Source organism: Colias croceus, chromosome 1 (assembly GCF_905220415.1).
Source record: "Colias croceus chromosome 1, ilColCroc2.1".
NCBI lineage: Eukaryota > Metazoa > Arthropoda > Insecta > Lepidoptera > Pieridae > Colias > Colias croceus.
In genome coordinates this window covers 628794-656110 of record NC_059537.1, presented here as the reverse complement: position 1 = coordinate 656110, position 27317 = coordinate 628794, and the positions used below count along the sequence as shown (strand labels likewise).

At 32.6% G+C, this 27317-nt stretch overlaps 1 protein-coding gene across 1 annotated transcript in view; it reads left to right on the top strand.

Annotated features, from left to right (window-relative positions):
- The first annotated feature begins 7583 nt into the window (after window positions 1–7583).
- Window positions 7584–27317, top strand: part of LOC123696421 (atrial natriuretic peptide-converting enzyme) — a 111813-nt gene continuing 92079 nt past the window's right edge. The window contains exon 1 of the mRNA XM_045642582.1: window positions 7584–7631. The gene's annotated coding sequence lies outside the window, so the exon portion shown is untranslated. The remainder of the gene's footprint in view (window positions 7632–27317) is intronic.

Sequence of the window (27317 nt, the reverse complement as noted above, 5' to 3'; positions counted from 1 at the left end):
ACGCACGATATTTTTTTTGTTGTTAACGATTCGATATGTTAATTATTTAGACAAAATTTATGTAGTCAATTTTATCTCTATTTTAATTAGTCTTTTTTGATTAAAACAAAAACCTAGCTTACCGCCCGCGGCTTCGTCCACTTTGCCTAAAACCTAATAAATTATATACTAAAATCTTCCTCTTGAATCACTCTATCTATTAAAAAAAAACTGCATCAAAATCCGTTGCGTAGTTTTAAAGATTTAAGCATACAAAGGGACAGGGACAGAGAAAGCGACTTTGTTTTTTACTATGTAGTGATCATGAAACAAGGATAGATATGGAATGTAAGAATTTACTAGTAGTAAAATTGAGTAATATTAGGAGTGACATTAATGTGTATTCCTCCCTGTAGACTGGTCAAATAACTATATAACTTTTTACTAAAAGATATGCACAGCTTTTTGACGTGAAAAAGGATTCACAAGTTATCCACAGCCCACCGGATAAATAACACATACACTCCAGACAAAGGATATCTAGCGCGTAATTAATACTGAACTAAAGCGAATCATAAGATGAACTTAAGTGAGTAATACCACGTACACAAACATGTATGTACACAAGGGGAATAGCGATGAGACATACACACACGATACATGTTGCACCGCGCATGAAACTTCGGTAATTATGCAAAGTTCCCAAGTTTGTTAGCTGCATTCACTGCTAGTTACTTGATTTTACTTCGCCTCTCTAATATTATATTTTAATTATATAATTTGGATGATTATTGGCTTGTTAACTACACAATGTATTGATTAAGACGTGGAGACGTTAGCACAGTTTGGATTGTTGTTAATGAGTATCATCGATTTAAGGTTCTTGGTATCAGATTGCTTCATTGTGTTATGTATATTTTTGCACGATTTGTATTAAGCCCGACAGTGTGATTGCTGGATGATGACCTACCTACTAATAGGTATCCAGTACCTCTTTTCGTTCAGTGACTTCTGTGATTTATTTTATATTCAATATTATATTGAAGTAAAATCAATAAATTTTTAAGTAAAATAAATCACAGAAGTCACTGAACGAAAAGAGGTACTGGATACTCGATAAGCTGACCGTAATTATTTAAATATTGTATTTATAAACCTATATTATTAATGGATGGATTAGTATAGAATCTATACTAATGGGATTTTTGCGATTTGTAATCTATACTATAGATTATAAAATATATCACTCCAAATAAATTTGGTCGCAGCCTATTCAAGCACTACGATAAACCAACAAATGGTATTTTCCAAAAGCGTCGTGAGCGCTAAATGGCCGTGTCTGCGGATTAAGTTTTAATCGCCTCGCCGTTGCAACGCCAGCGGAATTTCATTCTATATTTATTAATTTATGTTCATTCTAACTTATAAATTCAATAGTTTAGATTTCGAAATAAAGCACACGATTCACTTTTAATTTCAATTCACTAAAAACTACGTGCTTCGTAACATCATCGTCAGATCTGTCAGGTAAGAGGAACTAGTGAATGCACTCGCATTATTTCAAAATCTATACTACCTATAAAATTTAATTCAATCAGGAGGTAACAATACAAAGTATAAAACTCTATTTACGTAAAATTTTCTTGGCAGAACGGTAATAACTCAGCCCCCGGAATCACAGACACAATAGAAAATCTAATGTGTCGTGATCCAATCGGGCCGCTCGGGGCTTTACCGTGCTCGTCTGAAACGGATAGACCGATTCTCATGAAATTTTGTGTACCTATTGTGTAGATATGAGAATCGGCCAACATCTATTTTTCATTTCTTCAAGTGATAAGAGTAAGGCAATTCAACTTTTGTCGGGGTATCTAGTTAAATTATGTAATAAATTTTCTAGAGAGCTTTAAATACATTCGATAAAATTTGTTTTGTTCAACAGTTATTGATTGTTGTGTGGGCTAATGGTGGAAATGGTACAATTGAGATCGTATTTATGACAATTGGAATGTGAGTGTATTCTACACAACGTGTATACTAATTAGAAATAAAAACCGGCCAAGTGCGAGTCGGGCTCGCGCACAAAGGGTTCCGTAGCAGCAAATATAATAAACTTATTATGTCAATTTATACACCTGGTGAATGGAGCCTAAACTCTCCCGATATTTTGCCTTGTACTTTTATGTATGAATATTAATTTTATATATGTATTTATAAATATTCCGTGCTATAGGCGTGCCCAAATCGGCTTGTGATAACTGAATAAAGAAGTATATACACCAGCTTCACAATTAAAATTACTATCTTATCCTCGCCCCCGCGCGAGACCAAGCCCCGCAACTCACGCGCTGCAGCGCAGCGAGCGACCGATCTTCTTGAATCGATGTAATAATAATAATCTATAGGATTAACGCGTTTTAAAAATATTGGTTCGATGGATATGTTTAACCTATTATTACTCAACAATCACATTTGTAATATTAAACTTTATCAAATGCACAATGTATTTAAGGTACATTACTGGATAAGGATTAATGGCGTATTGCTTGAATAAGCTAATATTTCTCGTAAAAAGTACCTACATTATAAAGATTTTATATCATCGCGGATTTTTAAAGGTGTACAATACTGTAGTATATTTTTTGATCTATCTTATAAGGTTCAGCCATCGTTTTCAGTGTCAAGCACAATAACTTAACCAAAATTACAGTTAAATCAACCTATCTCAAAAACTATAAGAGATACTTTGATCAAACCAAAAATCGTTGAAAGAGTTAATTAGCATGCATCACCTCTATTTTTTTTAGAATTTTATACCCCGTAGTTATAAAAATAGAGGGGGGGGGACATACTTTTTACGACTTTGAGAGCTGATATCTCAAAAACCGTTCACTTTAAGAAAAATGTTTTTTAGAAAACTTTATATCATTTTAAAAGACCTTTCCATTGATACCCCACACGGGTATGTACATCGAAAAAAAAAATTTCATCCCTCAGTTACATGTATGGGGGGCCCCACCCCCAATTCTTTTTTTTACTATTTAGTGTCATATTTTTGTAGCGGTTCATACAACACATATTCCCATCAAATTTCATCACTGTAGTACTTATAGTTTCCGAGTAAATCGGCTGTGACAGACGGACAGACGGACAGACGGACATGACGAAACTATAAGGGTTCCGTTTTTGCCATTTTGGCTACGGAACCCTAAAAAAGGTAAAGTCAACTATGTTCAATACATGACTACCTGATACATCTAAGTGATTTCTGATGTTATTTTGAAATGATAATGGACTAAAATAGTCATTATTACAATCGTTATGACTAGTTTCTTCAAAACGAAATAAATATAATTATGTAAACATGATGAAACGGAATCGGAGTTCAATAGAGGAAGAAGCTTATGATTTATTAGAGGGCCAGTTGATGATCGGCCTTTACTATTACTATGAATATAATCTATTAAGTCATCTACATCCATTATTTATAAGAATCGAACGCAGTTGTTTCTGCATTTGATACTCTTCTTATAATTTAAATAATGCACACTTATGTAAAAGAATTCCTGTATATGAAAATACAGTTTCATCAAGAAATAAAAATACAAAGTAAATTACTGGAGTTCGTTTCAAGAAGCTTAAAAATGAAGACGTAAGAAGTAAAAACTGTAACAAAGTGTTTATTTGGAGTTTGTTTGAATGTAATTAAGGACTGCAGCGAAACTTTTACTGCAATTTCCATTTCATTTCATGTTTTGTGTAAAAATTATTTCAAAGACTTTTATTTATAGATGGAATGAAGTTAAATGTAAACAAACGCATAAACTTAATAATCGTAACGATATAGAAACAATTCTGCACATACTTCCAATATAAATGAAAGTTATATTTTAAAAACTCATAACATGTTCCATAGACTTGTGCGTAGTAAAATATTGAATTTTTTAAGGATTTTTAAATGAAACTTATATAATTTTATTTATATTATATTTTAATTAATTTATATTATATTTTATGATTTCATACTTATTGAAAAAATTAGATTGATTTTGAAACATTATTATTTCGAAAGAATACATACTTACAATGTATTTTTGTACCTTCTCAAGTGGGCTAAGGGAAGCGTAAAATTGACATTATAAATATGGAGTTACTCAGAAAACAATACAAAACACGTAACACTCAACCCGCCGCGGCCGTCAGCTTTAAGTGTTAATGTTACTGAAGTAAGGCCTTGACTGTCATCTAAGGATGCGGACATGCAAGTAGCGTTTAGCGGAAAACATCTATTTTTGACATATAGACGCAGACGACCCGAAAGCCTGTTTAAAAAAAAAGACGTGTGGCACTCGGGGATTGCCGCGGTAAAGCTATTGTATAGTATGCCTTCAAGCCACATCCCTGAGCCCGTCGGAGTGGGGAGCGTGAGGTTTTTTCGTTACGCAATTTCTCGATTCGGTCCCCGCGCTCAGGGCCCGCGATGGAAGCTATGCAATAGCTTAAAAATGAATGATGCAGTCAATTTGTCACATAATTAAAAGTGGCATCATTCCATTGTTGCTATGTCTCCTTGAGCTTAAAAAGTTTTCGTTTTTTTGTTTTCGACAGATCTTTAACTATTTATGAGATTTTAAAACGCAAGACACGTGAATAAAATTATTTCCAATAGAGCGATAAAAAAATAGACATTGTTTTTTTGTTTAAAATCTATAAAAAAAAACCTTTGTAATTAAAAATTGTTGAATAATACGTGCTAAGAATAAAAATACATTTAACAAGTTTATTCATTTCCTACTCTCATAGACAAAATCTCCACTTTGTTACATAAATTTAAAATTTGGATCATTACATAACAACAACTTCTACTTGCAAAAGCAAAAACCTATACTAGTTCTTTGTTTAGGGTTTGATATTAAAAGGAAAATATATTATAAGAAAGAATATTATTCGTCTTTAATTAATATGACAACCAGTCTCAATGAAAACAGAATCAGTTCATTCATTACTATGAAAGCAATAAGAAACAACATTTGTCTATGTAAAATACGCTAACTATTATTTTGTTGTTGCCGAACTAAGATTTTTCATTCTTTCATCAGTCAATGATTTCAGAAACACAATAAAGACACGGAGACACCTTGCGTGAAAACTTTTAAGCTATTGCATAGCTTTACCGCGGCGGTCCCCGAGTGCCACACGTCTTTTATTTATTCCTCGAAGGTTTCATATGTTTAAACTTTACCGTTCCGCTCATGTATGACGTCACTACCTTGGGGATGGAGTCCGTTTTGTCAGATCGATATATTACGCCCCGTTGAGGTGCTCTTCACATTTTTAATGCTCACCAAGCGAAAATATCGAACTACTTCGAAATACTGTTTTATCAGCGTTTTATTTTACAAATCATTTACGGTTTCTTTGTAAATTGTTATTATGTACGTAAATGGTTGGGAGGAGCTATTGTGAATGCTATTGTATTTCTTAGTTTAATCATCTTAAAAGCTTAGAGCATTCAGCTTAAAATTATGCGAATATTACAATGTTCGTTTAGTTATTAAAAAAGAATATTATGTTTTTTCTACTTATCTGTCACATTATTTTTGTTAAGAAAATTTCTGTATGTTTAGAAAATTTTCTAGTAAAGTTAACTATTTTAATTTAATCATACGTCAACAATAAAGCGATGGCACTTTTTGAAGCATTTAAGTCTATGTAGTAGATATAAAATTAAATTACTACGTGTACGTTGAACGTAAAGTGAGTTAAAAAAAATCAATAAACTACATTCATTTAAAAGCGTAAATATGATTTCATTAAAACATTGATAGATGCGCCGGTAAAAATAAAGCCAGTTTACGAACAGCTGTGCTACGAGGCCACATCGCGTGGGCGGCGTAGACACGCTACGAGCTACGCGCTACGACCGTAGTAGTGAATGTTTTGACGCTATCGTAGGTATTATAAACAATAACGAAAACATTACAAGTTTGTAAGGAAAATGTACCAAAACATAATAGTTAAATATCATAATAACAAGTTCTTAATTGGTATACAATAAGTGCGATATTTCTTTTGTGTTTGAAATATAAAATATCATTTATAATATAAAGGTCATTTAAAATATTGAAAGCTTTTAAATATTACCGAGTATTTTCTTCTATACTTTGAGGCTTTACTTCTAAGCTAGACTTGAAATTAGTGAAACAATCAAAAGAGTCCGTACAATTTCAGAGCGATAGAGAATGGGATTTATGAAATTTGAGCGTAATAGTCATCCTCTAAAAGCTTATATTCCGTTGCTTCACAAAGAAAAGTAGGTTATAGCACAATTAATTCTAATAAATTTTATTAAATTCATACATTTCAAGGTCTCAATGAAAAGTCAAGACGTTCTACGGTAAAGCCTTGTAAGAAGCTTATAAAACATACGTTTATTTCTCCACGGAGCTTGGAAATAATGCCCTTAACTCAGGGCTAACTTTCTTTCAATGTTAAAGTATAACATTAATAGTTATTTTATATTGAAACGTTATTAGTGATACTTTGTAAGCGTAAACATCTTTTCTTGTGTATTATGATTGTTACTAAGTGGATTATACGTAGCAAGATCTTTATTTTTCACATTGGTACTATTGACGGGATTTTTTACTTGAAATGAAATTGAATGTTACCGATTTATATCAAAGTGCTTGAAACAAAAACAAAATTTATTAATAACTAGCGGTCCGCCCGTGGTACATATTTACGTTTTCTCTGCATAAAAACCATCCTCGTACTTCAAGGAATATTATAAAAAAAGAATTAACGAAATCGGTTAAGCCGTTCTCAAGTTATGCGCTTACCAACACATTTTGGGATTCATTTTTATATTATAGAATTGTTCGCCTTTGATTCACGAGGTTTGGAATAGTATAAAATACAGTATTTATAATTACTGAACTAAAAAAACTGTGTTACATTACATTTACATTACATCTTACATTTTCCTAGTTAAAATTATTGGCAAAGAATGGTAGAGTGAAAATTAAATAGAGCTGTGTTTCTAGTAGTTTCGATCATTCGATCATGTTTCAAAAACAAAATCTCTTTCAGGAAAAATAAACGATAGAGTTAGAAACACGTCGATATTGTATGTTTACGTAGATTTATAAGGCTCATATCCTTTCTCTACACATCTTGAGTGCCGTAGCCACTCCAGCAGATAGCTTTGTAACTGTGGAATGGTTATAATAATATCGTAACTTCCGCCGTAGACTTATGAATATATAAAAGATGTTCTAAAGAAAAGTATTTTCTATGTTTTTGTACGTGAGTGTTACATAATTTAAATCAAAAGTATTAATGTCTATTACGTGATATAAATGTACTAAAACCAATCAGTCGAGTACGAACCCTTTGACTTAGTAAAGAGCGTGCATTTGCAAGAAGTCTCACAATTAATTAAGCGACGCTGTCTACGCACAGCCGCGTGCCGTAGCACGTCGTAGCACATCGTAGCACATCTGTGTACGGCGGGGCGCGCGGCGGGGCGCGGCCTCAGACGACCGCCTACGCGTTCGGCAGCGGTCGTGTCCGCGCGAGTTGCCAGCCACAGCGGCCGGGCCCGGCGCCCGCCGCGCACGCTTCCCAAGAGAGCCGCGACGCGCGACACGGTACGTACTTTTACCCATAACTTCGCTCTTATTCACGGTTATTTTTTTATTTTTGTGTGTGTTTTTATAATCCGGTTTTTTGGGTGGGTTTTTGTAATCCGGTTTTTTGGGTTTTTGAAATATATAAATTGAATTGTAGAGCAAATATTAATTGTGCAGAGTATTTATTTTGGGTATTACATACGTAAATGTAATTGTTATTTCAGAGTACAAATTTACAATTAAATTCGGTTAGCTACTTAAATCATGTACAAATACTGATATGAGTCTAAATAAAGACTGTAAACTTTGTTTTAGGTTATGAATATTCCTTAAAATTTACGGATAAAAAAATTACTGTTGAATTTTAAATTACTCCTGTTTTTTATCTGTATGGCACGATATGGAATTTCTTTATAATATTATAACAATGGTTTAAGACTGCGTGTTACGCTTGCGGCATTAACGACATTTATAAATTAAAATTGAAACTAATCTGACAGGTGTTTATAAACTTAAATAATTGTAGAAACGTTTATTTTTTACTTTTAATATTAAGTAAATCAAGTTTTATTATACAAAGCTTTTAAAAGCTCACTGCCAGCTTTTGTCGTAGCAATCGGATCTTAATGGTTTAGTCGGAACCATTTTGCTTCGAAACTAAGTCTTCGGGGTATAGAAACACATGTTACATGGAAACACTTTACGAACTTAAGAAGTTTACTTTTAATATATTTACTTTTACTTTTAATATTATATTTCACATAAATCCCCATGCGTATTAATTTTTTTCCGTCGGCGTCCATAAAAAAATCTTATGTGATTTAATTAAAAAATCGGGAGAGTCCTTAAATACCTTTGTAAATAATATTTTACATTACGTCACAAAGGAAGTGTAATTATTCTGTAAATGTTTAGATATTTTCTAAAATTAAATTCGTATGAAAGACGAAACATTATTATTTTCATAGAAATTAATTAAGCGCATAATTAACGTAGGAAAATTCTTGAAAATTCACAATTATTCCCATCGCAGGGTTATAGGTGTTTTTAAATATGGGTTTTAGGACGTATCTTTCTGAAAGTATCACTTAATTTATTTTTGATAGTCGTGTGTAAAATAATAGTAAATTTAAAATCTCGGCTCTACAATGGATACAAAAGAGATATTATATCAGCTGCGCAAGAGGTGTTTGTTATCTATACATATAATAAATCTGTAGAAGGGTCAATTCTGTACATTGAAAATATTGAAAAAATAAATAGCAGGGGGTGTTACTGGATCGATACCAAACTAAAATATGTGATTAAAAAAATTTTTGTCTGTCTGTCTGTCTGTCTGTCTGTCTGTCTGTCTGTCTGTCTGTCTGTCTGTCTGTCTGTATGTTCAGGCATCACGTGAAAAGTAACGGTTCGATTTCGATGAAACTTGGTATAATTATACCTTATTATCCTGGGCATAAAATAGGATACTTTTTATCCCGGAAAAATACGTAGAAAAAAAATAAATCTTAATTTTTCCGCGCGGACGGAGTCGCGGGCGGAAGCTAGTATAGAATACAATACTAAGTAATCTTTCTTATTATTTAATAAATTTTATAGCTTATTAATTTAGAACGATAACAAAAACTTCCATTGTCCTATCGTTATATCGACGCATCTGCGTTTGCACATACTGTTTGAGCAACATTTAATGATCCTTCATAGAAATTACATTAATAAATAAATGAAATGTTTCGAAATGTTCAAGAAAAAGTAGAGCCGTTCATATAATTAAAAGCAAAGAGAAAGTAAAAAAAAAGACGTGTGGCACTCGGGGACTGCCGCGGTAAAGCTATTGCATAGCATGCCTTCAAGCCACACCTTCGTGCCCGTCGGAGTGGGGAGCGTGAGGTTTTTTTCGCTACGGAATTTCTCGATTCAGTCCCCGCGCTCAAGGCCCGCGATAGAAGCTATGCAATAGCTTAAAAATATAGAAAGAAACAATTGCGTTACATGTAATTATTGAACGGAGCCTACGACTATACTAATTACTTATTTCCTAATGATACATCGTATAAAGAAATATTTCACCTCCACATAATTACTTATTTTCTGTGATCGATACGCGAAGCTTTCAATTTTCCATTTATATCGTAATTAGTTACCTTGATGAGCATAAATAAATAGAAAATACCTGATTCCTTCTAGAAGCAATATTTTATTCTCGATTGTTCGAAGGTTATTTATACTACACGTGGGTCCCTGAGTGTAAATGAGTTTATCGTATCGTGTTTTAATTATGAAAAAATGTATCAAAGGGTACGGGAATCTTAAAATAGCTACGTATAAAGCTGCCACAAAAACGGACGTAAAATGCTGAAGTTATGACTCCTAAAAAGTTTTCACTACGATTTTGTTTCGTCACTTTTGTGCTGTGGTCACGGTGGTCTGCTTATGACAAGTTAAGGCTATTAGACTTTTTCCTTGTTGGAAATTGCACCTTTTCAATACAATATTATTTCAAGTAAGACGGTAATCTTATAAGCATTAATAGTAATAATTTAATTTGAAATAAATAAATATAAATAATAAATAAATAATAAAAAAATAATTAAATAAGTTTTGTTTTATAAGTATTTCTAGGCATAAATAATTTTTTTAATGAGTACAGTATAGTATATGTGCATATTTATTACTTTCTTGCAAAATAAATCCTTTATGTACCTACTACCTGGAAAAAGTTTCTAGGTTTCAAATTGCGTACCGAGTTTATGGAAATCCATTCCGTCGTTTGAGTGTGATGAAGCAAATATTTGCATTAAAACTTTTGCATTTATGCTTTAATTATGTTTAATTTGGTAATATCGATTCAGGAAATCAATACCAATGGATAAATTAAATACAGATAACGTTTTTTACACGGTTGCTCAAAATGAATGACAATATGATTTTAGTTTGAATATTAATTTAACTCTTGAATATTTTAAAGAATAAAGATTTAAGGTGAAATTAAGAAATAACTGTTTAAACGATACAATAATAAATATTTAAATAGGTCCTTGCAATTTTTTATCAATTTCACCAGTTCATGTGCCAAGATATCTCTGTTGCACACCCAAAAAAATCATACGTGTGAAAGAGACAGTTATAGACCTCAGCTCCCGCACTTAATAGGTCAAGTTCGAGACATCTGGGGTAGAAATTAATCTGAGTGTCTCAAGTTTGACAATAAATAGTACGTTCGAGTAACCCTCGTGATTTGTTGGTGATGTCGGTAAGAAATGTGATTTATGAGACGGTGCCAATTTGGACCTTTGTTGATTTAATGTAATTACATTTTCATTTTGATTCAGTTTGGTTTGGATGAATTGTGTAAATTCGCTGAAGATTGCACAGATATCATGATGTTTAATGAACCTGTTTGTTTATTCTGTTACCAAAATTAATTAACCTCTATGTTGATAGATGGTCAGAAAAATGTAGGAAGGCTTTTTGCCGAGGTAAAGACTAAAATAAAATTAATGCATTAGAATATGGAAATGTACATATAATAGCCTAATTAATTACCTCGTTCAATCTAGAAAACCTTTAAAAAAATGAATATGTGAAAATTATACAACAATACTTGATACTGAAGATTCTTTCAGAATTTCAAGTATCTTGCTATCAGCAAACTACTTTCTAAGAAAAAATGAGTAAGGCTTTGTGAGGTTCCTGGTATAAGCCAATTTACCAATAATTATTCAAGTACTGCTTTTCTCATTACCATGAAATTAGTTTTAGTGTTGTTGATGATTTATAAGCATTATATAATAAAAAAAAAAAATAACTAATTAGAGGAACAAATTTTTGTGCACAGTATGGAGGTTGAATATTTTTAATATCGTATACTTGTATACAAAATGATCGAGAGGCCAAACACTCTTATTTATAAAAATATGTAAAATATTATTTAGTAATTACATTTCCCCCTTCCCTCCGCACCGTTGTGCAGTATAGACGTGTTTTGTGCTAAATCCGAATATTAAATTTGATTCCAAAAATTAATTATTTCAAATTAAATATTTTTTAAAATACTAGGATAACATAAATCACCAGAATACACGTGAGTGAATAATTGATTTTATTAAACACAGACTCAAGAAATACAAAAATAAGACATCTTTATCCACACGCAAAGTGCGAAAGAAACATCATCGGAGGTCAACTTATACTGGACGGAAAGCAACTTTGTATGAATTTATCGATCGCGACAAATTTAACTTGATCTCCATCGTTTTTTATTTACTTGCACTGTACAATCTCCCAGTGGTTGCTGCTGGCGCTTGCCTAGTAACATTACCTCGTACTTTTACTACAAAATAACATGCCCCTCAAGCGCACACCCCCCTCCACCCCCGCTGCGGCTGTTCATTCCGATGTTGTTGATCAAGCTTATGCTTCTACTAGCGTACTAACTGTTCCGATTATGCAACAAACGTTACACCATTGTTCCTCCGAACCTAGTTTAACTAAAAAAACTAATGTCACCTTCCGTAAAAGGAAGCATACTGAATGTGATGAAGATAAGCTAGAAAGTTTTATGCTCGAAATAAAGCAAATGTTTATGCATTTTAAAGAAGAGCAAAATAAAAGCTTCGAAAAATTGTGCGAAACGGTTGAGAATATGCGGACATCGTTTGAGTTTTTAGCAGAAAAATGTGATTCCTTGTCAACTAGAGTAAATAAATTGGAATTGGCGCGGGGTGAAGATGCCAAATACATCAAAACCTTGGAAGAGAAGCTAGAAATTACCGAGCGCGCATCTAGGTCAACGTGCCTTGAAATAAGAAATATTCCAAACAGTTCCTCAGAATCAAAAAATTATCTTTTAGATACATTTTTAAAAACAACAAATGTATTAAAAATTGATGTGCAGCCTCATGAAGTTAAGGATATTTATAGAATTAAATCTAAGGACCCTAACTCTAGAACAATTATTGTAGACCTAACAAGCTGTTTACTAAAGGAAAAAATTATTAATTTGTACCGAAATTTTAATAAAGGACATTCTAAACTCACTACCGAACACCTGCATCTTAAGGGCCCAACAAAAAATATTTTCATCTCGGAAAATTTAACTGCAAAAATGAAAAGATTGTTTTTCTTATCACGTGATCTTGCAAACACTCATAATTTTAAGTTCTGTTGGGTGTCACACGGAAAGATCTTTCTTCGTAAAAAGGAAAATGGCCCTCTAATTAGAATACATACGGAATTGGATATTGCAAAAGTGAAACAAGACATAATATGACTATTGGCAGATATTTTCGCAGTGTTAGTTGTTAAGAATTTATGCAGATTATTATTGTATTACTTTAGTTATTTAAAAAAAAAATCTGTAAATGATATTGTAGTTTACGTGACATCTTTTCCTACCACTTACATGACATACACATTACACACTCCACACATACGCCAATACACACACAATAGATCTTTTTCATTCATTATGAATTCAAAATTTATTTTCAGTTTCAATCAAGGTTTCAATACCCGTGTTATTTACTGTCAAAAACATGACTGATTTTAACTCTATTAATGACGACATCGAAAACATTTCTGTGTCTGAATCCCACATTTGTCAACCTGAGGACAGCATTTCTTACGTAAAAAATATTGCTACAGACTTTAAAATCTTACATGTCAATATACGAAGCATAAACTGCAATTTTACCCTTCTTCAAACTCTCTTGTATAGACTTGGATATCAGCTGGATATCCTCGTTCTGTCAGAGTGCTGGTTAAGTAAAGCTCCATTTATTCCACATCTTCCAGGTTACGATTTCCACCAATCCAACTTTACTAACCAAAACGAGGGTGTAGTCACTTATGTTCGAGTTGGACTAAAATGCAAAGTAACATTACCTACGCTCAATGATGCAAACTGTGTTATTCTTGAATTTCCTGATTCTCTGGCTGTAGTCGCGTTATATCGATCGCCATCTTTCAAGAACCTTGAACCGTTCCTTTCTAGCTTAGAAAGCGTACTTCTTTCTATTAAGTTAAACAAGAGTGTTGTGGTTATAGGAGATCTCAATATCAATATAATCTCAAACAACACAAATTCTTCAACCGATGACTATCTTAATCTGTTAGCATCACATGCATTGCTACCTGCTCATCTTTTTCCAACACGTGAAGGCAATTGTCTTGATCATGTGATGCTTCGCACACTTTTCAAAGCCACTACGTTGGTACTCGATACGATGTTTACTGACCATAACCCCGTCCTATGTTTTATTCATACTAAAATTGCACAACCGAATGAAAATGCTATTTTAAATTCTCGTATTGACATTCCCTCAGTTGTAAATGCCCTTGAAAATACCGATTTTTCCTCTGTTCTAGTTTCCTCAGATCCAGAAGAGTCTGCATCCCAGTTAGTAAACATCCTATCCTCCACAATAAGCTCTCATAGACGTACTGTGCATGTCCCCTCTAGAAAACGTATTATAAAGCCTTGGATTACACCTGGTCTTCTGAAATGTATTCGCCATAGAGATAAACTGTACCGTAAACATAAGAAAAACCCAGAAGATAATCAGGACAAATTAATCTTCCAACGCTACAGAACCTTCTGTAATAAGCTCTTAAAGAGAACTAAACGGGAATACGAACATACCAAATTTCAGAAGATCAGGAATAATCCAAGGGCCGCGTGGAATGTTATCAAGGAGCTGTCAGGAATTAAAACAAGGGAGTCTTATGCAAGTAATTTACTGAATCGGTTCACCTGTAAAAAGTCATCTGTCAATGCCGTCAATAATTATTTTGCTAATGTGGGTAAAGATATGGCTTATAAAATTATTCACAGTACTCGGAGTGCTTCCTCAAATTATTGTAATACCCCTGAGGCTTTTCCACAAAACTCTTCTCAATCTTCTATAAATTCGATGGTACTACTGAGTATCGACAATGATGAAATCCATAAAATTATTTGCAATCTTAAAGACAAATGTGCTGTTGGCTGGGATGGGATACCCACGTCTGTCCTTAAATCGGCGAGGCATATACTCGTTCCTATTCTCTGTTACGTTTTTAACCTTTCCATCTCAAAAGGCATTTTTCCTACTGTATTTAAGAGAGCTGTTGTCCACCCGATCTTCAAGAGTGGAGATAGAGATGGTGTCTCTAATTACCGCCCAATATCTGTGCTTTCAGCTATTTCTAAAATCTTCGAAAAAGTGTTAAATAATAGGCTCCTTACTTTTCTTAACACCAATAATTTACTATCAAAAAATCAATTCGGTTTTAGACGTGGCCTATCCACGGAAGATGCTCTGTTGTCTTTGACCAATAGCATAATAAATAATTTTGAAGAACAAACGAAATCTGTTACTCTTTTTTTAGACCTCTCTAAAGCATTCGACACTGTCTCTATCTCTATTCTTATATCTAAATTGGAACGCTGTGGTATTCGTGGCTCTGTTCTGGATATTTTTGGTAGTTATCTTTCTGAACGTACGCAGTGTGTAGTTATTGATGATATTGTTAGTGAGCTTGAACCAGTTACTTTTGGCGTACCACAGGGCAGCGTCTTAGGACCTACCCTGTTTCTAATTTACATAAATGATCTGTGTAATTTGTCTCTTAACAACTGTAAAATAATTTCTTATGCCGATGATACTGCTTTGATTATCCATGCCCGAACTTGGGAGGAGGTTCGTAATGTTGCTGAAAATGCTCTAAAGATTGTTCAAGACTGGCTTCGACAAAACCTCCTCACGCTTAATATTGTTAAAAGTAAATACATAACTTTTGCCCCCAAACTTTCTTCCCTGCCTCCCTCAAGTTTCAACATATCCGTACATGATTGTCTCAAGAGCGACCCTAGTGATCAATGCAATTGTATAAGTCTTGAAAGAGCCACTAGCTTGAGATATCTGGGCGTCACAATCGATCAAATGTTCTCGTGGAAGCAGCAGATCGATACTGTATGCTCTAAAATCAGAAAATTAACATTTGTGTTTAAACGCCTCAGAGGAGTCCTTGATATCTGTTACCTAAAAACTGTTTACTATGCATTGATTCAGTCTGTTACCTCTTACTGTATAACATCCTGGGGAGGCTGTGTCAAATCTTTGATGATAAGACTGGAACGAGCCCAACGGGCTGTCCTCAAAGTTCTCGTTAACAAACCTCTCCGCTATCCGACCAGCGAATTATATGCTCTTTGCCAAGTTCCCACCGTAAGACAATTGTTTATTCTCAAAGTTGTTCTGAGGAAGCACTCAGACACTGTGTATGACTTGGACTTTATAAATACTAGGCGCAGAAACGACAGAGTATGCGTTATTAAATATCGCAGAACAGCAATAGCTAGTCGCCACTATCTTTTCATAAGTTCGTTAATCTACAATAAAATTAATCAAGTCCTCAATATTTACCCACTCTGTCATTATAAGCTAAAAACCATACTCCTAAATTGGCTTCTATCCCTCTCGTATGATGAAACTGAACTAATTATTAAAACCACCATCTAAACTTCTACATTTCTCACTCAACCTCACAAACTCACATAATCTCACTCTCGCATACTCACACACATAACATTCACACACTCTCTCACAAACACATACCTGCACATTTTTGTCTTTTTAATTTTGTATAAGTAAATCGTCTTACTTACTTTTATCATTACTTTGTGTTTCTGTTTTGGAGATATGAATGTTAAAATTTGATTAGTGGAACTACTAATGTTTGGAGGCGGGCGTTGGCACCTGTGCCGCAGCTTATTTAAGCTTTTATGGGTGCCATCGTGCATAAAGTTTTTGTAATGTGTTGTTGTGTTCCAAATAAACAATTTTGATTTGATTTTGATTTTCCACACATTTTTAGAATACAAACAAATGTGTGCGTATACTAGTGTACACACGTAAGAAGTGAAACTTCTTTATGAACTTATTTTTCAAAAAATCATATACAATATGAAACTTTACAGAAATACGTCGAATCACGCGTGGTAGGGATAAGAAAAAGATGGCGCGTAACGGAAAAATGTCACGCGTAAAAAAAAATGTTACACTAAATTTTTTTCCAACCCCGATAAAGAAGTTTCACTTCAAAAAGAATAATTATTGAGTTTCTTGTCTATACATTCCAAATGGTAGTGCAATTCAAAATATTAACTATAAACACTAAAAATGTGCACAAAAATGTATAAAAAATCATCGATCTGAGTTTGTTTTACTCATCTACATCCCACCTCAATCCACGATCGATTGAAGTCACCTGAACTGCAAAGTTATGTAAATCCAAAGTCACCGTCATCGCTAAAGTAATTACTGAGAGACAGTTCGGAAACTTCGCGAAAAAATCGTTTTCTTTCCACTAACTTTTATTGCTTTCCTAAGGAGACAAAGTCGGAGCCGAGATCATTATTAATGTTCGCACGGACAGCGGTATTAGCTGGACTTTATTTGAAGTTTATTTTTTATAGTTTTCCTGTAGAATAGTATTGTTTTGATGATATTGTTTCACCAAGATGAATTCAAGAAGCATCTGTAAGATTTTTATATTTTAACGTTATTATGCCAGAATGTCTCAACGGATTTTAAAGAAGCTTTCCTAAATCAATCCTTGATACGAAAACAAACTTGTAACTTGCACTGCAAATTCATCTATATATATAATAAATCTGTAGAAGGGTCAATTCTGTACATTGAAAATATTGAAAAAATAACTAGCAGGGGGTGTTACTATCGAGGGGGATCGATACCAAACCCAAATATGTGATTAAAAAAATTTTTGTCTGTCTGTCTGTCTGTCTGTCTGTCTGTATGTGAAGACATCACGTGAAAACTACCGGTTCGATTTCGATGAAACTTGGTATAATTATACCTTATTATCCTGGGCGTAAAATAGGATACTTTTTATCCTGGAAAAATACGTAGAAAAAAAATTAATCTTAATTTTTCAGTTATCCATAGACGTTGTTCTGTAGTAGGTACCGCGAACACACGTTGCGTATTATTATAGACCTAGCCGTATTTGGGTCCAATAGATATTTATAAGATGTCATTGTCCGAGTTACTCAAAATGGAGAAATAATTCATCCACGCAAAGACAGCATCCGCGCGGACGGAGTCGCGGGCGGAAGCTAGTCACAAATATGATTAATTATAAATATTGAATTCCTTGTTACTAATATTATTTTTTTCATTAATAATTACGGTACGGTATGAAAATATGTAAGTCGAGGCATTATGCAGAAGGAAGCGGGCTTAATCAATACCCAGTCTGGACACATAGATAAACAATAATTATTTAACCATTCGCTTACTAAATTAAACTCTAAACGATAAATTCTAAATTCAATGAACACTATATTGATTTCATAACTACCTCTAATCTAGACAAAACAAATGCATATCATACACACACTCCATTACTACAAAGGGACTCATCAAAAGAAAACAAAACTAACTTATTATTTGGAATGGCCGATATAAACGCAATAAATCATTGTTTACGAGCTTTTGTTTCAAACAATGGCAGGTGCGGTCCGAAAAAATATGTCGGATTTCGATCGGCGAATGTTTGTTATCGTTAAATGTTATTTTGATACTTCTACGCACTGCTTTTGTAGTTTTTTTTATTGCTATATATTTATGCTGCTATAGCAGATTGGCCACGATCTCGCCTGCTGAGATGTAGCCTAAGATGGAGCGTGCTTCCCTAGAATGTACCTGTTCACTCTCCTCTTGAAGACCCCTATATTGTACCAATTGGGGAACGGGTAGTACTGTATGATATAGTTTATTTCGTTTGATAAGATTATGTGGGTAAAGCTTAATTTGTAGTTTAAATTCTCCAATTCTATATGTCATGTCGCATTTTAGCAAATAAAATAACATACAAAGATATTTCGCGAATAATTACTAATTATGCATATAAAACGTTTATAATTATTATTTTAATTTGTCGAATTTAAAGAATGGTTATATTTAAATATTTTATTCAACATTTTTATTTTCAAACTATATACAACTAAATATATACATTTTATACAATTATTTTTCTATATACAATATTTTACAATTTTACTATGGGATTAAATCAAACCAAGGAAAGTGTTGTCATTAACGAAAGTATTTCCAATGTTTCAAAGCTGGAAAATAAAATTAATATATTTGGAATCATAATAATTTTCATTGCAGTTATATTAACTATTTTTGTTTGTTGTGTTTTGAAACAACAGTGTATTAAAGTTGCTAGTAATTGGTTTAAAAAAGAAGTTATGAGTACTACTAGCTTATCTGTTCCTGAAATCAAGGTGGAAAGAACACGAGAATTAAATAGTTTGGAAAATCCAAAAGTGCACGCCTCATAATCTCATCCTTTACAATAAAATTGATTATTTATAAAGAGTACGTGACTATAAATATTAAAATGAAATAAAATAAAACATTTGGAAAAGTAAAGAAAGCGGTACCGTAATAATTGAGCTATTTTTCTTGTGGCCCCACCTAGATGTGAAACTGCGCAGGTTTAAGGGACTGACTACCAACTTATTTTTTTAAACCTTGGCTTATAGTATAAAGAATCGAGAAAAAAAAAAAGTCGATATTTTTTTTGTTTATTTAATAACAATTAAACCACATCGAATCAGACCCTGAAAAATGAAAGGGTTCTATTCCTGAGCATACTCAAGCGTAAGAGAAAAAAAAAGACTCGATTAGTAAAGTATTTCGGTCGCTATCGTGTTAACAAGAAAAAGGATCCGCACATACAGACACACGGACGTCCAAGACAGAACTTTTTTAAACTGTTTTTTAACTAGTTTAAATAACAAAAATGACATCAAAAATATCATGAACGTTAAAAATAGTGTTTTTTCTTAATATGTGTGTGTATGTATTATCTTACAAGTGCAATGTATGATACATAAAGACATTTTAAGTTTGAAAAATCAGATGTTTTGCGCGAAGTGACAGTAGTACCCACCTCAACGCTTCGCTTATGAGGCGTGCAATAAAGTTGTGTATTAACAAACGTGTAAGTTATATTTCTTTGTGTGTTATTAAAATTTTAATGTCATGACGTTTCATATATTGCAATGTTATTGTATCTATCGTCATAGTGTAAGAGACGGGAACAATTTTAATTATATTTTCGTATTAATTGTGAATGATTTTATTTGCATGTTAATGTACTAGGTGCATGATACCTTAATATTATACATTGCATATTTTTTTATTAATAATGTTACTTTACATTATAATGTTTGTGTGTATGTAATGTTATGTTGTTCGATCGTAGGACTTTATTAGATTGTATTGTTGGCAAATGGCCGCAATGATGCCAAGAGAGGACTTCATAACGTTATATCAAACACCATGGCTGCAGACTAGTAATTTTTATATGTTAAGTATCTTTTTTAAAATAAATGTTCGTGTGTTTATAAAAATTTTTCACCGACTCCTGAACTAATCTTGTATTATGTTTCACATTGTTATTTTTTGTCTGTCAGCAGAATTGTTAGGATTCGTTGTGCGAGTTATGCCCGATTTCACCAGTAACCCCTAAACAGTCTCCTAAGTAAGGGTTCCTTATTTTAAGGGACCCTTCAAATCACTACCTAACCTAAATTCTGTTTCACCATCCTAAGGGTCACCTAAATAAGAGAACCCTAGTTAAGTGACGTTTAGTGTGGGGATGCTACGCAATGTTAGTCGAAAAGTGTATCGACTATAGGATTCTATTGATATTTAGTTGAAAAATCACTTGATTTTACTTAGTTTATGTGTAAATATTGAGTTTGTTACCTTAAAAATATATAAAACCATAAAAAACACAACTTTTTATATTTTGTCTAAAATCAAACTTCACAGTGACATTTTTAATGACAAATGACAATGTCATCGCGTGACTCAAGTTGCTTCGTGAAATTATTTAGGTTTTTTGATTTTGTTGCCGGTTGCATTCATTGTTTGATTCGTGTTATTTTTCTTTGGTGTTTGTAATTATATTAGGTACTAGCTTCCGCCCGCGACTCCGTCCGCGTGCCGCGCGGATTTCGGTCTTCGCGTGGATGGTTTATCCATTTTGACTAACTCTGACAATGACATCTTATAAATATTTATTGGACCCAAATACGGCTAGGCCTATAATGATACGCAACGTTTGATCGCGGTTCTACAGAACAACGTCTATGGATAAAACTGAAAAATTAAGATTAATTTTTTTCTACGTATTTTTCCAGGATAAAAAGTATCCTATTTTACGCCCAGGATAATAAGGTATAATTATACTTAGTTTCATCGAAATCGAACCGTTAGTTTTCACGTGATGCCTTCACATACAGACAGACAGACAGACAGACAGACAGACAGACAAAAATTTTTTTAATCACATATTTGGGTTTGGTATCGATCCAGTAACACCCCCTGGTATTTATTTTTTCAATATTTTCAATGTACAGAATTGACCCTTCTACAGATTTATTATATGTATAGATAAAGAATAATGGCAGAAAAGAGAAAACGTGTACAAAATTTATCTGTCATCATATTTTTTTTAATCCTTTTGATCTTTCGCAGTAAATTCGCGTTCGCCATAACAAAACTCGGTTATTTTATAATTCTATAACTTCAATTGCTTCTAAATATTTGTTCGTCGTCGTCGCTATCCATTTTTAATACGTTAAATAGGATAAATATCTGACACTTAAACGTTAGGGGATCGAATATTCACCCCCTAAATTTTAAGGGCTACCTAACGATATAAGTGACACTTATCCGTCGGTGAAAGCAAATTTTATGTTAGGTATCCCCTAAAGTGACTTAGGTGACACTTAAATTTTACGGGTTGTTGGTGAAAACGGGCATTAGTAATCTAAATAAAGATAATTTAATTTGATTTTGTTTAAAAATGTTCCACATTTTCTTGAAAAGGGGGGAATATTGTAGGTGCTGTGCTGACGCAGGATTTTCGGCCGCGTCGCACAGTCACATTACACATAGCGTCGCCCCTCAGTTGTCCCATAGCTCGCGCCACCGACCCACGTTTTGTAGTTAGTGAATATAAATAGTATATTTTTGTGTAATTTAGAAGAAATATAAAATTTAATTGGCCGCTATCTTTAATTTCATCTCCCTACACACAGCTACACTAAAGACTTAAATAAAAAAAAATATTATTTACATGCATTAAAAAATATATAATATTTGTAAAAAAAACATACAAAGACGACAGTTTAATATTTAGGCGATCATTCTAAATCGATCGAAGTCACTCCCATGTAAAAACGAAATCTCAAATTAGAATTCTGCAATGCAATATTCTTAACTAGCTGTTGCCCGCGACTTCGTCCGCGATTAGGTCGTTTTTCGTCATTCGTTGTTTAAAAAAAATACGTGACACTTTATTTTAAAATTTTCTTAATTATTGTCTCTTATAAAATTTAACTACATTAAAATTGAACACTCTGATAATAAAATCTTAAAATCTGAAGAAAACATGAATGTTTAAATTCTACATTACTTAGTATCAAATAATAATCTAAATTAAATGTAGATTAACAGTTTGAGCACACCATTATAGAATATGTACCTAAGTATTAAATTACGTTAGTTTACATAGTAACTTTACTAAAAACACGATGACTATCTTTCGCGCTCGATACCACAAACTAAGCATGTTTGTGGTAGGTACGTGGCCCGCGTCACTTGACCCCCATCTGGATCCATGATGATGATTCCATCCTGAAGATGATTCTGAAGATGATTCTGAAGATGATTCAGAAGATGATTCTGAAGATGATCCAGGATGATTCCATCCTGAAGATGATTTCTTTTGCCTGGAAGAAATCACCATCGCCTAACAAATATAATGTGTTTTCTTATAAAACCGTTACATAATTTATTTTATCTACTTAAATAATGAAAATGATATATTTATAAAATATAAAACATATTATTTAAAATGATTAAAAATAAATAAATGAAGCAACTACGATTCAAAGAAAACATCTTTTTCAGTGTGAAAATGCTCTAAGCAATCCGGGATGATGAACTGTATATCATGTACCTACTCTGATCCCAGTACGGTCGGTACGTCGATAGCCATAACGATAAATATTATAATCAGATAACCGCAAAGTCAAAATAAAAACATTACTTGTAAAGTTGTGAGTGCAAAATTTACGTTTCATTTGGCAATAACATTTTTTTCGGTACTAAAACGTAGTAGTTTGATATGTGGTTGGCTGCCCCTCCTCTCCTTCCTGAAAAATATCCTCCAAAATTTCCCGAGATACTTCCAATGATTGAACCATTGGACGTTGGACATTAACTTCAGTCAAAAATTGACGAAGCGGATGATTACTAATTTCCACTTAATCCTCGCTGCTACTGTCTTTATCATCAAATCATCAATTTTCAAGTGGTGTAGTAAAAATATCAGCAGAAATCGTCTTCCAAAGGCGATATAATTTTATTAGCATTGAATAAAAAAAATCAAAAGTTAACTGTAAATCTATAAAAAAGCTACTTACAAATAAAATTTTATCAAAAACTTCTGTTCCCAATGCACCTCAAAATAATAAAAGAATCATTCATTTCATTTCATTTCAATAAATACCTGTAAGTAACAACTTATGTGGGAACGCATGATGGTGAAAATTCACAAAACACGAAGATTGCATTTGATATTTTTGGTTTTATGGCATTCAATTGCTTTATAAATATCACTACATAGTATAAAAAAAGTCGCTTTCTGTGTCCCTATGTCCCTATGTCCCTTTGTATGCTTAAATCTTTAAAACTTCGCAACAGATTTTGATGCGGTTTTTTTAATAGATAGACTGATTCAAGAGGAAGGTTTTAGTACATAATTTATTAGGTTTTAGACAAAGCGGACGAAGCCGCGGGCGGTAAGCTAGTAAATTTATAAAACACGAAGATTTTAAAAATTGTAACTAATGAACACAACAATATATTATTATACTCTTTGGAACACAATCATTAGATTAACTGTAGATAATGGTGTCTATTTTTACTTAAAATAATAAACATCTAAGTAGGTACCCTCACTTTAAAAAAAATATAGTTTATTATTTACACGAAATATATCTTATAGGGAACGGAAGATATGGGTTAAAGAGTTAAATAAATAAATAACATAATTATATTTAAATTATTAATTTTTAACATTGTGTTCAGTAGTGTTAACATGTAAATTGATTTGATTTTTACGAAATCTCATAGATGGCGCTGTTACAAAATTAACATTATACAACTTACATTCTTTAAGCTATGTTTCTCTTCCCAAGTTACTTAAATGGCATAATTTTTATAGTGTCAATCTAGATATTGTCAAACAACATTTATATATGCGTCATTTGATTATTAATTTCCAATAGTTAACGTGTAAATTAACATTTAATAGATGGCGCTGTTTCTAATTTGTCTATAAACTACTAAATTCATTAAACTGTTTCTCTGCCCAAATTACGTAAATGACATAGTTTTTATTTTGTAAAGCTAGATAATAGCATGGCTTACTCGAAACCAACATTTAAACATGAGTCTTTAGATTGTACGCTGTCGTAATACACGGAATACGTAAGAAAAATAAAGGTTCACAGCTCCTCCCCCGTAGATGATAGCTTGATAATATGTAGCCTATAGCCTCACCCGACCTGTTAGTAATATTCATGCAAAATTTGAAGTCAATCTATGCAGTACTTTTCGAGATTAGCTCGGACAAACATACAGACAAACAGACAAACAGACAAACAGACAAACAGACAAACAGACAAAAATTCTAAAAACTATGTTTTTGGCTTCTATATCGATTATAGATCACGGCCCAGGTATTCTTTTAAAAAAATATTCAATGTACAGTTTTGACTTTCCTACGATTTTATTATATGTATAGATTATTTTATCTACTTAAATAATGAAAATGATATATTTATAAAATATAAAACATATTATTTAAAATGATTAAAAATAAATAAATGAAGCAACTACGATTCAAAGAAAACATCTTTTTCAGTGTGAAAATGCTCTAAGCAATCCGGGATGATGAACTGTATATCATGTACCTACTCTGATCCCAGTACGGTCGGTACGTCGATAGCCATAACGATAAATATTATAATCAGATAACCGCAAAGTCAAAATAAAAACATTACTTGTAAAGTTGTGAGTGCAAAATTTACGTTTCATTTGGCAATAACATTTTTTTCGGTACTAAAACGTAGTAGTTTGATATGTGGTTGGCTGCCCCTCCTCTCCTTCCTGAAAAATATCCTCCAAAATTTCCCGAGATACTTCCAATGATTGAACCATTGGACGTTGGACATTAACTTCAGTCAAAAATTGACGAAGCGGATGATTACTAATTTCCACTTAATCCTCGCTGCTACTGTCTTTATCATCAAATCATCAATTTTCAAGTGGTGTAGTAAAAATATCAGCAGAAATCGTCTTCCAAAGGCGATATAATTTTATTAGCATTGAATAAAAAAAATCAAAAGTTAACTGTAAATCTATAAAAAAGCTACTTACAAATAAAATTTTATCAAAAACTTCTGTTCCCAATGCACCTCAAAATAATAAAAGAATCATTCATTTCATTTCATTTCAATAAATACCTGTAAGTAACAACTTATGTGGGAACGCATGATGGTGAAAATTCACAAAACACGAAGATTGCATTTGATATTTTTGGTTTTATGGCATTCAATTGCTTTATAAATATCACTACATAGTATAAAAAAAGTCGCTTTCTGTGTCCCTATGTCCCTATGTCCCTTTGTATGCTTAAATCTTTAAAACTTCGCAACAGATTTTGATGCGGTTTTTTTAATAGATAGACTGATTCAAGAGGAAGGTTTTAGTACATAATTTATTAGGTTTTAGACAAAGCGGACGAAGCCGCGGGCGGTAAGCTAGTAAATTTATAAAACACGAAGATTTTAAAAATTGTAACTAATGAACACAACAATATATTATTATACTCTTTGGAACACAATCATTAGATTAACTGTAGATAATGGTGTCTATTTTTACTTAAAATAATAAACATCTAAGTAGGTACCCTCACTTTAAAAAAAATATAGTTTATTATTTACACGAAATATATCTTATAGGGAACGGAAGATATGGGTTAAAGAGTTAAATAAATAAATAACATAATTATATTTAAATTATTAATTTTTAACATTGTGTTCAGTAGTGTTAACATGTAAATTGATTTGATTTTTACGAAATCTCATAGATGGCGCTGTTACAAAATTAACATTATACAACTTACATTCTTTAAGCTATGTTTCTCTTCCCAAGTTACTTAAATGGCATAATTTTTATAGTGTCAATCTAGATATTGTCAAACAACATTTATATATGCGTCATTTGATTATTAATTTCCAATAGTTAACGTGTAAATTAACATTTAATAGATGGCGCTGTTTCTAATTTGTCTTTATACTACTAAATTCATTAAACTGTTTCTCTGCCCAAATTACGTAAATGACATAGTTTTTATTTTGTAAAGCTAGATAATAGCATGGCTTACTCGAAACCAACATTTAAACATGAGTCTTTAGATTGTACGCTGTCGTAATACACGGAATACGTAAGAAAAATAAAGGTTCACAGCTCCTCCCCCGTAGATGATAGCTTGATAATATGTAGCCTATAGCCTCACCCGACCTGTTAGTAATATTCATGCAAAATTTGAAGTCAATCTATGCAGTACTTTTCGAGATTAGCTCGGACAAACATACAGACAAACAGACAAACAGACAAACAGACAAACAGACAAACAGACAAAAATTCTAAAAACTATGTTTTTGGCTTCTATATCGATTATAGATCACGGCCCAGGTATTCTTTTAAAAAAATATTCAATGTACAGTTTTGACTTTCCTACGATTTTATTATATGTATAGATGAAAAATAATCCAATATTAGTTAAACAACCTTATGAAGTATCGAAGAAAACATACTATCAATAAGAGGTAATATTTAAACCCTAAACGAACACACAATTCAAACCATTCGACAAGCAAGTTACGTAACACTACTAGTGTTTGTTCCGAGTTGTGAATTCCGTTAGTAGCCCTTTGTAACCCCGGGCCGGATATGTCATCCCGGTTTTTAGTGCACACTCGGACTAGCTTAGTCTGTGGGTTTTGATCCTAAATGCGCCTAATTAAATAAGACTAGGCTTCGGGCCTAGGTCAATGTACTATTTAGTGTTTGCTGGGGAATTGCTTGTATCGAATTATTAAGATATACTTTTTGACTTTTTTTAAATGGAATTTGCAATACAGAATCTTCGTTTATATTACTATTGTTCATTTTATGTATATATTTAAGTATTTAACAAACGATAATTTATTATAATATAATAAAGTATGCTTTCTATTTAGACATTGTTGTTTGGTAAATCAATGTCCATACTCCATAATATATAATATAGCCAATGATTTCCTTTTTATTCAAATAAAAACAATAAGAATCTTACGATTAAATTATTTTCTACAATATGAGACTATATTTGTCACCAGTAGCATGGCCAGTAGTTATATTTCAGTCGATGATAATTAATCTAGATTTGAATCTTAAACCAGACAAATGTATTTATTATCTTGTAACATTATTACCTCAATCAAGTGATCGGATTGTCTTCTAATAACTCTCACACTGTCATATACGGGCAAGGGTGAAA